We start from the raw sequence: 12,187 nt of genomic DNA, 5'->3' as shown, positions 1-12,187 counted from the left end.
TTAATCTCGTAGTGTTCTCCCGAACCACTACTCGCCGATTCAAGATAACTCGCCTCCTATATTCCTATGGTATTGACCTATCAAGAATGCAATAAGAACACGGCATGAAATTGATTGCGGTAACTAAGTATATTCCTATCCTAGTCACAAATCCTAGCCCAACTATAGGGATGTTCAGATCACAATCTCGTTACTTCTTCTCTATGTTGACAACGTCTTTCCCAAGCACGGTTATCAATTAGTAATTAGAACTCAACTGTTGCGCAGACAATCAAGGAATTAAGCACAGAAGTAAAGAGGCAATTGCATACGAACAAGCTACTAAGATTGAAATACTTGTCAAACATCAATATTCATGGCTACGCCACAACCCCAGAATTACGGTGTTTAGTTACACATGATTCGAGAATGGAAACAAGAATTCATGATTAACATAGGGTTTCAATGTAAAGAAAAATAATAGAAGAGGAATAAAACCTAGAAAGAGTTTGACAAGTCTCAAAAATTCGTCCAAGCCGCCTTTCTAATGTTCAAAACGACTATTTATATGCTAGGGTAAATATAAGATAAGTTGGCCCAATCCCGATCCAAGTGGGACAACTGACGCCGCTTGTGCGCTGGCTATGCGTCGCATGGCCAGCGCATGATCTCCTCTGTGCGTTGCTTGTGCGGCGCATGGCCAATGCATGGTCTGTCTGAGATTCAGAGATGGGGTTTTTGTGCGCTGGCTGTGCGATGCATAGCCAGCGCATGAGACCCTTCAGCGGTCGGATTCTGCCTTCAAGTGCATGAACTTCCTTCCCAAGTTCAACCATCATGCACAGCCTCGGATTCAATCAAAAACTGCTCGGAATACCCTCCATTGGTCCCTGTTGTACCTATTCATACAAGCATACCAACATAAGATCATATACAACAACTTGCATTAAAAACTGCGATTAAAGTGCTAAGAAGTGAAGTGCCAATGACACTAAATCTAGATATTTGTGCCAAGTTTATGTTCTAGGTGTCATTAGCTCTTGTATTAGAGCTCCTCCTAGATTGAGAGCATTAGTAGCCAAGTTTATGTTCTAGGTGTTATTAGCTCTTTTGTTTGAGGTGTAAGTACTGATAACTGGCTGTGTTGAGCCAGTTATGGATTTGTATGGCTGATTTGGTGATTAATGAAATGCTTAGTTACCAAAATAATATTAGTTGTGATTTATTAAAAGAGCTAACTTGAATTCAAGTGAGTCAATCATTTAATAACGAGCAAGTGAAGAATTATTAGCACTCAACTTCAAGATCTTAAGACAATTCTAACTGACATGAACTTATCTATTGAAATTTTATTTGTTGGATGAATACAACTAAGGCTCAAGAAATTAGCTGCGAGCAATTTAGCGTCCTATTAACGATGAAGTTCGTAACTGAATTTAATATTTTACTGTCGTATTTATTGTCAAATGAGGTACGTGCTTTGGTCACACGCAAAATGCGTAAACTAAAACTAGTAAGGAAAAAATAGCTACTGAGCAAAAAAACAAGACAAAGGGAAAAGAAAAGGGAAGAGGCGTATTCCCAAAAAAATCCTTGTGTTGTACACCAATAAAAGAATTTTTAAGATTATAATAATTTCATCACTTTCATGATGCGACATATTGTAGTGACTCTATGGAAGTGAACTTCAATAACTCAAGCGAATAATTTGACCGGTAAAAACACTATTTTTTCTTTAAAATCTTTTAAGCGAATTTCAGCTACTAAATCCAGATGAATTTTTTGTTGAGGAATGTTATTCTTTGTTTAAAGGATTGGCATGCCCCCGTTCTACGTATAATGTATGCATTTTGAGATGCTAACTGCAACATTATTTTACATCCTTTTTTAGTGAATGCACTTTTACCACTTCTATCAGTAATGAATGAATGAAATGAATAGCTTAGCACATTCTCTAGAGTAACTAAAGAATTAATTATTGTTTTAAAAAGAAAAATTTGATTATTGACATTACAAGATCTTTCTAATTACGTCATGTAAGGCTCCGGATGTGGTACTAAGAGCTTCAATCTCTTTTTTTTTTTAATAAAATTTAAGGCTTTTATTAATCAAATGCAGCAAAACAAAGAAAATATCCAGTATTCAAAGAAAAAACTAAAGAAAAGAAAAGGAAAACTAAGTAGTTTAAACTTTGCTCTAGTCTCTTTTGACAAGAGCTTCAATCTCTTTACTAAGCTTTCATCTCACTATTTCATTTCCATGATAACAAAGATTAGATGTCATAAAAAAAACTTCTAACTGAAAAAGTTGTTGAGATTACTTCCACCAGCGGTTTCTATATTATTCTGCAAGAAATATTTAGTGGCATTTAATTTTTAACAGTTAGCAGCATCAACAATAAACAAGAATTTTCAAATGGCATGAAGGTTAAGGACAGAAATGGGTTCATTAAGCTATAATATTATAAAACGATAAAGGATGGAAACCTGCATCTCTTATGAGAAAAATGTATCAATTCAAGGCAACGTATATATTCCTCTTATATAGTAAAAGTTCTCTCTGTCCCTCCAAAGGTTCGTCTGCTTTTCCCCAAGGAATAGAAGATACTAAGAGTCGTAAACGCAAGCAAACTAAGATAATAAGTCATTACCAACAAAATATTACTTAATTTACAACTGACAAACAGTTTCCGCATTGCTGGCCCAGCTTACAGCAGAGAAGCACCCTTCTGATTGTTGAAACATGTATAAGTATGTGGTAGAACACAAGCCACAACAGTAAAGTATAAAAAAAAAAATCAATTGTTTCAGGCACATTAAGAAACACGGGCCTTTTAATTATAGGTAACAAATGGGTTTTAAAATTGAGTTGGGGTAACTCTAGTTTTTTGAATTAAGTAAAGGTGATAAACTTTGGATTAGTGATTAGAGAATTTTGACTCACCCCAAAGTTATATTTTCAACACTTTAACCCCAAGCTTTATTTTTTACACTTTTCCCCCAAGTTTTATTTTTAACACTTTGACCCAACCCATATAAACCCTACAGAGCCAAAATAACGCGCCAAATTTTCTGTTTGTCTGCGCCGTTTCCACCATTTTTGGCTCTTCTTTTTTTCTTCGTTTCTTCTTCTTCTTGCTGCTTCTTCTTATGCTCGTTTCTTCTTCTTATTCTTCTTCTTCTTCTTCTTCTTGACTGGATTTTGCTCAAGAAAGAAAAAAACAAGACCACCTGATTTTGCAATTTTTTGAATGGATTTCATTCGTGTAGCACCGGGAATTACTTCATAACTCATTCCATTGTTTTGCTTTCTTATTTTTCTTCTTCTTCTTCTTCTTCTTCTTCGTCCGCCATTGTTGCTCAAGAAAGAAAAAACTGTGACCACCCGATTTTGCAATTTTTTGACTGGATTTTGTTGGTGTAGCACTGACAATTACTTCATAAGTGTTTTCCGCTCATTTGGTAAGTACAACAACGTTGTTTTATTTCAATTTTTCACCTGGGTATAAATCTACTGATTTTCCAATAACTTACAGTAGCTGTTGTAGTTGTTGCAACATATAATGTGGTTGTTGCAACTTCTACAACAGATTATGATGTTGTTGTAATTGTTAGATAAATAACCTTCAACAACTGAGTGAGTTGTTGCAACAGGTATTACACTTGTTGCAACAACTCAACGATCTGTTGGAGTCAGCTTCAGTTTTTGTCTGAAACAGAACCCAAAAAACTGAAGCCGCTTCCAACAGATTATTGACTTGCTGCAACAGGTGTTCCACTTGTTGCAACAACTCAACTATCTGTTGGAGTCAGCTTCAATTTTTGTCTGAAACGTAACCTAAAAAACTGAAGCTACTTCCAACAGATTATTGACTTGCTGCAACAAGTTGTATAGTTGTTGCAACAAGTGGAACACCTGTTGCAACAACTCAACTATCTATTGGAGTCAGCTTCAGTTTTTGTCTGAAACAGAACCCAAAAAACTGAAGCTGCTTCGAACAGATTATTGACTTGCTGCAACAATTTGTATAGTTGTTGCAACAGGTATTCCACTTGTTGCAACAACTCAACTATTTGTTGGAGTCAGCTTCAGTTTTTGTCTGAAACAGAACCCCAAAAAACTGAAGTTGCTTCCAACAGATTATTGACTTGCTGCAACAAGTTGTATAGTTGTTGCAACAGGTGTTCCACTTGTTGCAACAACTCAACTATCTGTTGGAGTCAGCTTCAATTTTTGTCTGAAACAGAACCCAAAAAACTGAAGCTGACTCCAACAGATTAGTGACTTGTTGCAACAATTTTATTACTTGTTGCAACAAGTAGTCCACTTGTTCCAACAAGTCAATAATCTGTTGGAACAACTGCTGCAGCTGTTTCATTTTGTTATAGATTGGTATGTACTCTCATGACCAATTTTTTGTTAAGAAAAATATCTTCAGGTACCTCGAACATCACTAATTGGGGACTCAATAACAATAGGGGTTGATTTCCATGGTGAATGGATCGAGAAGAACAATCGATATATTTGACGATGGAAGGGTAGTGACACATTAGAGACGATAGCGATGACTGTCCAAAGAGATGTTATGTTCGATGATTTTGTGAACCTAATCATCACCTATTGCGAATTAATTTGTGAACCAAAAGATCTTGCCATCACTTACATGCACAGCTTTTTTGAAAATCAGAGGGTCTTGCCATTTAAGATAACTGATCAGGTTCGTTTGCGTGCTTATTTGAATGATGTAGCTAGGCCCATTTTAAGGGTATACGTTGTTGGAAGCCCGGTAGAGAACCACAATTTATCTCAAGACCAACAAGATGTGTTAACTGATGAATTGGATAGGGTGGATGTGCATATCCCAGATAATGTAAGTGGGGCTGACCCGATTCCTATACTCGAAGTTGCGAGCAATACATTGGGCACTACACAATCAATACAATCTAGCCATGTTCAAGATGATGAAACAGGTTTTTATAAAGGAATGTCATTCAAGAACAAGGAAGAACTAGCCACTTGGTTGAAACTTGCTTTCTTGAAGAAAGATTTTAGAATCAAGAAGGTGATTAATTCGCATACTATGTATTGCTTCAGATGTGTACATCCGGAGTGCAAGTGGTGGCTTAGGGCTGTGAAGCTTTTAAGTTCTGACCGATTTTGTATCAGAACTTACATAAAGCATCACACATGTGGTTCTGAGCACATTACGAGCCATAATCCACACGCTACTGCGAAAGTCATTGGTGAATACTTCAAAGATAAGTTTCCTTACGGTAAAGGCCCATCTACAAAAGATATGAGTCAATCAATTCGTACAGATTTGGGTTGTAAGTTAAGTTATTGGAAGGTCTGGAAGGGAATGGAGATTGCAAAGGCTTTGACAAGGGGGACACATGAGCACGGGTATGCGGTGCTTGATGCGTACCGTTATATGCTTCATTCTGGAAATCCAGGAAGTAAGACGGCATTGAAGGTTGATGAAAATGGGAAGTTTAAGTACTTTTTTGTAGCCTATAGGGCTTGGATGCTTGGTTTTGCGCAAATGAAAAAAGTCATAGCTGTCGATGGGACATTCTTGAGGAGCAAGTACGAAGGAGTGTTGTTGTCAGCAGTTGCACAAGATGCGGAGAATCATATTTTTCCAGTGGCATTTTGTGTGGTGGACAAGGAGTGTGATGCTTCGTACAAATATTTTTTTAAACAAATGAGAAGCTATATAGAGGATACCCCTGAGTTGTGCATAATTTATGATAGACATCCAAGTATCAAAAAGGCGGTTTCAATTGTCTTCCCTACATGTCATTATGGTTTTTGCATGAGGCACCTAGGGGAAAATCTGAGAACCACCTTTCACAATGGGGCAGTCGTATCTCAATTTTATAAAGCAGCAAAAGCGTACAATATTGATGTCTTCAATGACCATTTCAATCAAATCAGAGATTTGGTTCCTGGGGCCGCCGAACATCTTGAACGTGCTGGATTCCACAGATGGAGCAGGGCATTCTGCCCCAGAAATAGGTATTTTCACATTTTTGTTTCCAACAAGTAACGTATCTGCTGCAACTAATAGGTAACTTGTTGCGGCAGATATTGTACTTGTTGCGATTTTTGACACAGCTGAGCCTCAGCCACATGTTCCAACACTAATATGTTTATTTTGTCAGGTATGATTTTATGACGACAAACGCTACTGAGTCGGTAAACTCAATGTTCAATGTTGAAAGAGAATTTCCCATTACTGCTCTATTTGATTCCATAAACAGGAGGTTTACTGAGAAATTTCATGAGAGGCGTATGGAGTTATCGACTCACCAACCATCTTTGTTCCCTTAATGGAAAAAAAAATCTCAAAATTTGTCAACTTGGGTAATAAGTTATTGGCCCATCAAATTGCCAACTACAAGTTCAGCGTCATCGGCCACGGTTCAGTTGCAACAGTCGATCTTGAAAGAAGATCTTGTACTTGTAGAGTTTTTGACCTGGACAAAATACCTTGCCCACATGCTATGGCAGCGCTTCGAGTCCAATATGGTGAAGACTTTGGAAGGCGGATTTATGACTACTCATCTCCATATTACAGGGTGGAGAATTACATAATTGCATACTGTGAGGAAATGAATCCTGTGCCTTCTGAAGAATCTTGGGAAGTTCCTATGGAGATTTTAGAGAGAGAAATACCTCTTCCACATGTTGATCCGAGCAAACCGGGAAGAAGACGGACAAAGAGGAGGCGTGGAATCGGGGAATCACTTGCAATGAGGAAAAACAAATGCTCCATATGCAAAACAGCTGGCCATAAAAAAATTACATGCCTAAACCGAATTGTTCCCTAGTTGTTAAATTTGCAATGTCTTGTAATAATAATTACTATTTTTTGTGTTTGTGAAATTGGACTTTATGACATTTTTATGTTGTTTTGGTTAGTAAAATTGGTTTAAATGATATGTTGATCTTGCTCAAATCACCAATGTATGTTCTGTGGTTTTGCAATTTCTGAACAGTTTTCACCAAGTAAAAATTCTGTTGCAACAGCTGTGTAACTTGTTAGGATTTTGCCAACCAGATTATGTACTTGTTGCAGCAACTAACTTAACTTGGTTTTCCAACAAGTGACATGACTTGGTACAGTAAGTTCCTATAGTGTTTTGAGTTTTTAGAACAAATGGAATGAGTTGTTGCAGAAAGTCCTTAACTTGTTTCATCCAACAAATAGAATGAGTTGTTTCATCCAACAAGTGATATGACTTGTTCAACAGCTATGTTACCTGCTGCAACAGATTATGTACTTGTTGCAACAGTTTAAACAATTGCTGCAACAGATTATGTACTTGTTGCAACAGGTTATGCAACTGCTGCAACAGATTATGCAATTGTTGCAGCAGATTATATAATTGTTGTAATAGATTATGCAATTGTTGCAGCAGATTATGTAATTGCTGCAACAGATCATGAAATTGCTGCAACAACTAGGATATAAGTGTTATATCCCGCATTTTTGTGCAATCGGATAATTCAAGACAATCGCGGGAGGACAACAAGCAAGGCCATATTTTATCTTGTTTGGCACATGAGTTGCTTATGAAAAGTCTATAAGTGGAAATATGGAGAAAGACGAAGGGTAAATTTGGAAATTGGAAAAATACCTTCCATGAATTACAAGAACTAGCCAATACAATTGGGCTTGAAATTTTAAGCAAAAAGGAGAGGCCCAACCGGCCATGTACATGGGCTAGGCCCATATTGAATAAAATTGGTGAATAAAAAAGATGACTAAGTCATCTTTATCACCAAAAATCTCTAGAACTTTCAAGAAAGCAAAAGAGAGAAAAAAAAAGGAGAAAAACCCCAAGGCCTTTCGGCCAAGAGAAAAATTGCCAAGAAAAATTTCTTCAAAAATCATTTTCCACTAATTAAAGGGTCCCAAACAAGGTGGAGTAGTCATTGGAACAAGAAAATACAAGTTCTTGAAGTTACAACTTTGGCTAAGTTGGAGGATCAAAGAAGAAGGTGAGAATTCATCTCCTTTAGATGTTATGAATATTTATGCATGTTGTAGTGTGCAAAAGTGAATGAAATTCATGAAGAACAAGAAAATAGCATGTGGCCGTGCATGTATATGTAGGTGTAAGAATCATGTTTCAATTATTTCATCTAGTATTTGGTTATTATTGTTGAGAATGTTATGTGGAAAGTGAAAGTTGAATGATTTTGGAAAGAATGTAGTTGTGTGTGCATGATGAAGCCGTGAGTGTGTAGTGTGTATGTGGCCGTGTATACATGATGTATAGTCGTGTATATTGGTGAGTTGTGAAAGAATAATGAGCGAGTTGTAATTAATGTTTTAGTTGTTGTGTCGTAGATTTTATATCGCAACTAAAGACTTGATAAGTTTGATGAAGTTTTGGTAATTGGAAGATTGTGTGAATTGAAAAATGATGTTCCTGCATGGATAGCGTGTAATGATATTAGTATGATGTTGTTGGAACGTATGCTATAAGGTCGCTATTGTGTTCATTGAAGTTGGAAGGTTTTGAAGAAAGTGGTAAATTGAGATCATGTGTCTTGAATGGAATATGTGAATCGCTAGTGTAGTTGTTGAATTATATTAATAGTTTGGCCGGGTTTGAATTCCCGGGTTGTGATTGATGAGAATTTGGCTATGTTGAATGTTGAGGATGGTATATTTACAGAGGAAGTGCTGCCGAAATTTCGGTAGCCAAGTGTTTCCTTAAGATTCTAACTCTAAGTATCCTAATAAGAGTTTTGGTAAACATGACCAATTTGCAGATTTTGACGAGATTGCAACGTGAATTTGGAATAGCAAAAGGAGCGGAAAGAGGTATGTAAGGCTTCACCCTTCTTTCTATGGCATGTCTTAGATGTAATAAGTCGGGTACGAGCCTCGGGGACAACCCTAGTCCCCGGAATCCGCACCTAAAGTTTTCCACTTTTTGTTCAATAGAATTGAACTAGAAAGTGTGCAAATGATGGAAAGACCTCTTAAACCCTTAGAACTTGCATAAGTGGGACCCGATTACCCTAGAACCCTCACAAGTAATGACATGACACGTAACATATGTAAATCATATACGCCACCCCATCCGGCCCGAGGTGGGCCCGTTACTCTCAGATTTTCCTTACAGTCTTGCTTGACTTACTTGAAGTGAATCCAAAGGGAACCTTTGATCCCGATTTCGTTACCAAATGATAAGTACTATGACTCCTCTAACGAGGGCACTTCCATGACGATAATGATAACAATGATGTTAGATAAGAGGATATGCCTATGATACGTACTACCGGAACGACTCTATGACTAAGATGACTAAGCTAAGTATCTTATGTAAACACGAAGATGTTAAACTAATTTTTGAATCCTATTTATATTTCCTAGCTATGACTTTATTTTCTAAAGATTTCAAAGTCTAGGAACTGTCATCTATGATGCCCACGATTTCATTCTACGTTTACTTTAATATTATTCTCCGTTGATAGTCTCACCTTAAAATACTCGTTCCTTCAAGGTGAGACAAAGCGATCACGAGTATTCTATAATGTAATCGGAGGTTACCGACTTTATGTCACTCCGATAGACGTAACTTTCTTTGGACTCCCGTGCATGCTGGTTATATGGTACAGGGATATGTGTATGGACATGTATATGTATATAGGACAAGTATTTGTATATAAGACATGTATATGTATAATAGAGAAGTAAATGTACACGTATATGTATATGGGGAAAGGGGAAGGGCCACTGTTATATCACCACCTGATTCAGCTGGATTTCATCCTGGACGCGGGATGCCCGGACGCGGGATATGGGAGAGCCGTACGCGGCGTCTGTATATATATGATGTACGATATATATGATATGATGTGTTGGGACACCGTTGGGGAGGGGGGGTTGGGAGAGCCGATGTTATATCCCGTATTTTTGAACCTCGGAGCATCTGCTGGGGTGGGGCCCACATACCGAGATTTTTTTTGGAACATCTGAAAAGTCATATGAATCACATATGTAAAGTTAAACACAACTCATGAAGTACCTTTGGACCAAATCAAAGTGGAAACCCTCCAAACGAATATTTTTAAGAAAACGTTTTCGGGTGACCTGACTTTGGGGGGCAAAAACTGTATTGTAAGTTTGGAATTTCGAAAATACCTTGAAATAGAAGTTGTAGATAATTGAATTAGCTTTCCATCCATAGGTCGTGGGTTCCCAGGTGACGTCGGTACAAGGAGATATGAACGTTTTAAGGTCGAAAGGTCAGTGGGCTAGGCCCAACTCGGGACCAACCGAGTTGGCCCAAAAAAATGAAAAAAAAAAATCAGGCCCAAGTGAGGAGCCATTCGGCCATGGTCCATAAAAAGGATCCAAGCCCATGGAATTAAGTCATGTGGTCAATGAATAAAAGACCACTTAATCATCCAAATTCCATAGAACTTTCAAGAGAAAGAATAGGAGGAAAAACAAGAGAAAAACAAGAACAAAAGGATGGCATTTCGGGTTTGGCCATAGAAATATCACCCCTCAAAATCTTGCCTCTAAAATTATTTTCTTGTTGAATTCCTACTAAATTAAGTGTCCTCTACAACTTGGTGTAATTGTTTTGGAAGAAGGAGCACTTATTTCTTCAAGTTGACAACTTGTTCAAGTGAAGAAGTTTGTAGGAAAAGGTAAGAATCAATTCCTTTTTCTTATGTTATGAAGGTTTGTTTATGTTGTGGTATGTGGAAATGAGTAGAAATTATGGAAATAAGAAAGTTTGCAAAGTGGGTATGTATATATATATGTAGCCATGGGTGTATATATGTTGTATACATATATGAGTTGAATTTTATGTTGCATTCTAGTTGTGGTTATGATGGAAATTATATTGGGAATGAAAGTTGAATGAATTTTGGTTGAAGTTGGAATGTAGATGATTATGTCACTTTAGAATAATTTTGTGATATTATGGAAATGAAGTTGTTAAGATGTGAATTATGATTATGGTTGATGAATTTGGAAGTTGGAAACTTGTTATGAAGTTGTATGCCAAAGATTTGATGTTTTGCATAAGTTATGATTTTGGCGGAAGATTGTATATCATGTATATCGAGTGTATATCTTAAGGAAAACGATATGAAACGTTTCTAGAACTATATGGTGATGATCATGATGGTTGTTGAATATGAAATTATTGATCTTAGTTGAAAGTTGGGTTGAATTGAAGATTATGTCAACTTGTGAGAAAAATGACTAGTTGAAGGATATTTGTGTTTTTAATGTTCATTGTTGATATTGTTGTTGTCGTTTGGGTTGTTGTTGATGATTTATAGCCGAGTTGAATTCTTGGGGTGTCATATGTATAGGGGAAGTGCTGCCGAAATTTCGGTAGCCAAATATGCTTAAAGTTGAAATAATGGCATTAATAATTCACAATTGGTAAACTTGACCAATTGCAGTTTTTCGACGAAACGGGAAGTGAGTTTGGAAAGGCTTAAGGAGCGCGAAAGGTATGTAAAGCAACCCCAATTCATCCCTTGGCATGCCCCTAGTGTGTTAGGGTCGGATCCGGGCCTCGAAGGACCTCTTGGCCCTCGGAATCCGCAAGACAAAATTTCAGTTTTTCCTTCAGTAGAATTGAACCATTTTGATACGCTTTTTTTTCTGAAATTATGCAATTTTGCTCTAAATTATTCAGAAAATCATAGAATGTTTGTATAACCTTTTTAGGTGATACTATATGCTTAGAGGGCACAATTTGAGCCCGCCGCCTTGTTTGTCCCAAGGCGGGCCCGCTATTTACGGTTTTGCCCCTAATGTGTTAAAGCTTCCTTTTTAAGCGATTTTTGAAAGAAATGTTTTAATTACCCTACTAATCGCTTAACGAATATTATTTTAAATATTCTGTTAAATATTATAAATTATTTTGACACTCGGAATGACTTCGGGAAAGTTATACTTCTGTAATTTATTATGATATCCGAAATACATTTATTATGATTCCGTCCGACCCCATTGGATTTGTTTGTCTTTGATACGCTTCATCGAGTCTTTGAAAACATTTATTATATTTTTAAATTGCATTAGTCTCTCACTACTCCATTCGTGGATGTCCCAATGTTTCCCACACTGAGCCCGGGCCAGGATATGTTGTCAAGCGTAATTCTCTGCATTGTTCGCCGCGCCCCGATGTGAGGGGGCAGGTATACGCGTACA

The sequence above is a fragment of the Lycium barbarum genome, chromosome 4, assembly GCF_019175385.1.
Source record: "Lycium barbarum isolate Lr01 chromosome 4, ASM1917538v2, whole genome shotgun sequence".
In the NCBI taxonomy this organism is placed as follows: domain Eukaryota; kingdom Viridiplantae; phylum Streptophyta; class Magnoliopsida; order Solanales; family Solanaceae; genus Lycium; species Lycium barbarum.
The sequence above is the reverse complement of the archived record's forward strand: the minus strand, read 5'-3'. Positions refer to the sequence as shown.